Source organism: Ranitomeya imitator, chromosome 6, assembly GCF_032444005.1.
Source record: "Ranitomeya imitator isolate aRanImi1 chromosome 6, aRanImi1.pri, whole genome shotgun sequence".
Taxonomy (NCBI): domain Eukaryota; kingdom Metazoa; phylum Chordata; class Amphibia; order Anura; family Dendrobatidae; genus Ranitomeya; species Ranitomeya imitator.
This window is the reverse complement of record NC_091287.1, coordinates 421,681,214-421,686,516: the sequence shown is the minus strand read 5'-3', so window position 1 is coordinate 421,686,516 and position 5,303 is coordinate 421,681,214.

The following is a 5,303-nucleotide window of genomic DNA, read 5'->3' as shown; positions in this document are numbered from 1 at the left end:
ACGTTGGTATAAGTGCAATGTGTAAGTGCACATTCGCACTGAAGTCATTTAACAAACATAATCCAGGAAACAAACAAAATAAACAAATACTCTGCAGTGAGTAAATAGATAAATAATAACTAGTGTTGAGCATTCCAATACTGAAATATTGGGTATCGACCGATATTTGCTGTATCGGAGTTCCGATACTTTTAGAATATCGAATACCGGAATCGGAAGTTCCCATAATACAATAAGCCAGTTTGATTTTATTCAGCCAATGAGGATCCTAAGAAGTGTGGGCACATCCTGTTAGGCATGTTAGGCATGTTAACTAATGGCATGACTGTGATTGGCTGCTGAAATCATGTCATGATGCACTATAAAAGCCGCCGCCGCCATTTTGGGTTCACTCTGCTGTAAATTTACTTAGGGACAGGGCGCTGCTGTTCTGACTCTGAGGGATAGTTTGAGCTAGCGATTTGCTTTATTGTGCTTTACCCAGGCTACATTAGCAACCCCTGTGTGAGAAGCTTTCTTTTGCCTTGCAGCGCTGTTCACGGCTGTCTACGAGGCCTCTGTGTGTGAGTGCAGCTCATGCTGTAGTGTGTTCTGCAGCCACCTCCGGTTGTAGTCCGCTCAGCGTGCGTCACTGCCTCATACATTGTCCTTTTTTGCATTAGTGCTGCTCATTTTTCCTGATTTCTCCTATTAGTGTGGTTCCATCCGTATCCAGCTAGATTGCTCGCAAACACTATATAGGAGTAGATAGAGGAGCCTTTCTGCTGGCTTGTGCCCAGCAGCCCCAGCCAGATTAGTATTAGCTTGTTTTTGGAACCTCATTTATTGCATTGTAGGTTACTTTCCTGTATTGTAATAGCTACAAAAAGTTTGTGATACTATTGGTTTTACATCTTTGGGCACATCCAGTGTCTTTTTGTAAAAAAAAGAAAAGAAAGTTCAACAAACACTCCACTTTACAGTTGTGTAGGCCACATTAGCTCTTATTAAAGTATAGTCCACACTTTATAAAATTAGTGTTTCTTATACCTGTTAGCAGCTGTTCAGGAATAAGCACACTAAGCCCTTAGTACTTTTCTGCCTATCTATCAGTCTACCAAAATGAAGAAGGCAGGGACTAAGGCATGTGGTCGTGGGTGTGGAGTTTCTGCAGGGAGAGGACGTGGGGCTTCTGTGCCTGCTGGGGGCACCAGTGACTCAGCATCCCCCAGTTTTACCAGGGAACAGTCCTTTATGCGCAGCTTTGTAGGAGCTCGCCGTAGCCCACTGCTGTGGGAGGACCAAATTGAAGCCATTTTCGGATAGATGCCAGCTAACACATTGACTTCAATTAGCTTCAGATCCTCTCAGGTCCTGAGCACGGAAGAGCACCCATCTGTCTTTTCACCACCTGCCAAATTGCCCAGGCAGTCAGAGAGCCCTGGACAGGAGCCATCTCTACTTCTGTTCTCTGAATTTCTTGGCTTGGAAAGAGGGGGCCAGCCAAGCAGCATTCTAGAATTTGAAGAAGAGGTAGTTTGCGGTGATGCGCAACAGCTTTGTCTCTCTGAATCTGAAGAGGCGGGTGGGCCAGTGCCTATGGTCAGCACACATCAGTACATATCTGATGATGAGACTCAGGTGCCACTTTCTGGTGTGTACTGTGCTGTCAAGACTACCCAGGAGAAGAAGTTGTTGGAAGAGGGTAGTGTAGATGATGAGGTCCTTGACCCATCATGGCGTGAGGTACAGGAAGGTGGTGGGAGCAGCTCTGAGGAAGAGATTCCCCGAATGGCCAAAAAAGGAGGGGGAGGGAGGGGGCAGACTTGGTTGCCTGTAGCCTCCACTTCGGCACCCATTAGGAGCATGCATATTCGAAAACCCAAAACGGGCGCTCCCAAGACTTGCAGTGCCTGGTCCTTTTTTGACACAGTTGCAGATGACATTTGCTTTATCAAAAGCAAGCTGTGTAATCAGAAAGTGAAGAAAAGGAAAAGTGTCAGCAACCTCAATACCACAAATATGTGGAAACATGTGCAGACCAAGCACGTGGTGGAGTTACAAAGACACACTGAAGACCTAGGCCAAGCTACAGCACCACCTACCACCTCTTCAGCTCGTGTTGTAGCCTCTTTCTCCAGCTCACAAACAGCTGATTTGGCTTCCTCACAGGATTGCCATGGAAGAACCTCTGGCACTGTTGTACAGAGACACAGTATCATTCAACCCACAGCACCACGTCCCCTGTCATCCTCACACTCCCAGGCCAGTCTACAGCCATCGATAGCACAGGCATGGGAGAAAAGGCACCCATACTCGGCAAACAACCCCCGAGCACAGGCTCTAAATGCTGGCATTGCAAAACTACTGTCCCTTGAAATGCTGTCATTCAAGCTGGAGGAGACTGACACCTTCTGTAACTTCATGGCATTTGCAGTCCCACAATACATCGTGCCCAGCCGCTTTTATTTCAGCAGGCAAGCTGTCCCTGCCCTGCAAAAGCATATGGAGGGAAAAATTAAACATTCGCTACTAAACGCCATCAGTAGCAAGGTCCAACTGACCACCGATGCGTGGACCAGTAAGCATGGACAGGGACGATACCTTTCCCTCACTGCCCATTGGGTAAATGTTGTGGAGCCGGATACAGATCATGAGAGTGGCGCTGTACGTGTTCTGCCAACTCCAAGGATTGCAGGAATCCAGTCTGTACACATTGACTCCTCCTCGTACTCCAGTTGCTCTGAATCAGCGCTGCAGGAGCCGTCACGGTCTACCTCCACATGGACCCATGAACGCTTACCTGTTACAACCGATATGAGCACAGCCGTGGCAAAAGGTCAACATGCCATATTGAAATTAATTTCTTTGGGGAATCGAAGCCACACAGTGCAGGAGCTCTGGAATGCCATCAAGCAGCAGAGCGAGTGGTTTGTGCTAGCAAATCTCCAGCCAGGCATGGTAGTTTGTGACAATGGCCGAAATCTGGTGGCAGCTCTGGGCCTAGGCAACCTCACTCACATCCCATGTCTGGCACATGTGCTCAACTTGTTCATGCAGAGTTTTTTTAGGGACTATCCGGATCTTGATGCACTGCTGCACAAGGTCCGCATAGAGTGCGCTCACTTGCAGGGTTCTAGCATAGCAAGATCGCGCATTGCAGCTCTGCAGCGCCGATTCCGCCTTCCGAAACATCGCATCATATGTGACCTACCCACCAGGTGAAATTCAACTTTACATATGTTGGAGAGGTTGTGTGAGCAGCAGGCAGCAGTAATGGAGTACCAGCTGCATCAGGCGCAAACAGGTTGCACTGCGCACTGTTCACACTTCACCACCACTGAGTGTGCCTCTATGAAGGACATCTGTCACGTTTTGCGTGCCTTTGATGATTCCATGTGGATGGCGAGTGCCGATGATGCACTAGTCAGCATGACTCTCCCCCTTATCTGCCTGCTTAAAAAAACACTGCAAGCACTAAGGGAGGAGGTTTTGGAAGAGGTGGAGGATGAGAAGTCACAAATGCCATCTGCTTCTGGACAGTCTGCGCAACGTGGTTCCTCACATAGGCCTAGGCAGGGGACACTTTGTGAGGAGGATGAGGAGGAGTAAATGGAGGAGAAAGACATCTGTCCAGAGGAGGGAGGTACACAATGCTCTAGTAGTCAGTAAGTAGAGCGAGGATGGGGTGATGCAGAGCAGGTAGAGATCGCACCTCAAGCAGCGGACAGCGTTTCTTGGCCAGTTGGCAGTCTGCAGCACATGGTTGATTTCATGCTGCAGTGTCTGAGAAACGACCGCCGCATCGCCCACATTCTCAACACTGCTGAATATTGGGTGTCCACCCTCCTAGATCCTCGCTACCGAGACAACTTACAAAGCCTCATAACACCGTTGAACCGAGAGCGTAAAATGAAGGAGTACCAAGACGCACTGGTGCATTCCATCATGTTTTCCATTAACCCCGAGAGCAGTGCTGCTAGTGCTTTACAAATCAGCTCAGTGTGTCGAGACAGTGGAGGAAGCTCTGTGCAAAGAGGGAGCAGAAGCAGCGCCTCAGCACAAGGCAAGACCAGTATGGCCCAAATGTGGCAAAGTTTTGTGTCCCCGCCACAAATGTCTACACCATCACAGACGGCTTCAGTCAGCAGGAGGCAACGTTTCCGTCAGATGGTGACAGACTACATGTCTTGCCCTCTCAGTGTACTCCCAGATGGCTCTTCCAACTTCAAGTTTTGGGTCTCTAAGCTGGATACATGGCCAGAGCTTAGCCAGTATGCATTGGAGGTGCTGGCTTGCCCTGCTGCTAGTGTACTATCAGAAAGCATCTTTAGTGCCGCAGGTGGTGTACTAACAGGCCGTCGCATGCGACTATCCTCCGATAACGTTGACCGGCTTACTTTTCTGAAAATGAACAAGGCCTGGATCTCGCAGGAATTTGCCAGTCCTCTTCCAGATTAAATGATTGGTTGGCAACAGTATCCATGTCTCCTGTTGTGTTCATGTTTCTACCACCTGAACTATAATCCCTGGCTCCAACACCGCCAGTTGCTGCTCAGAAGTGCCATCTGCACAGTCAACACTTGCTCCTGTGTTATTGGGGTTTAGTAACGTCAGCTGATCCCCTGCTGTGTGTCCGGCAATTTCTCCTGCTCTGTCCACATTCACACTACTACTGATTTTAAACTTGCTCCAATTAGGCCTCTGCCTCCACTCTGTTTCTAGCATTTACCCTGAGCTCCAGCACTGCCAGCTGTTTCCCGGCAGTGTCTTTGGCACGGTTACTCCTTCCTGCCCAACCTGGTTCCAGCACGCCAGCTGTTTCCGGTAGTGTCAACATCACTTTTCCTACAATACATTGTCCTGTTGTGTTGCAGTCGGGTTCGCCGACTCTATGGTGCCTGCAGTTTAGGTGCTTCCTATGTGGGCTGCAGGATCTGGCAATGAAGGCTGGTTCCGTAGTGCCAATAGGACAAGCATTCCCTGTAGGACTGTGGGTTTCGGTAACTACAGCCGGCTCGTGGCCTTGCAACTTTTTTTTCACGTGTACCTTCTGCTGCCTATCTGAGTTCCAGTACCATTAGCTGGTTCTTTGGAAGTCAATCTTGAATATGTCCCCCTGGGTTCCAGTAACATCAGCTGGTTCCAGGCAGTGCCTTTGGATTTGGTGCCTCCTTCTCAGTATCCGAGTTCCACCAATGTCTGCTGGTCCTTGGTAGTGCTTTCTGGCAGAGGAACCTCCTGCTTAGTAACCGAGTTCCAGTTCAATCAGCTGGTCCTCGGTAGTTCCATTGGCTCTTGTACCTTCTGCTACCCATCCTGGT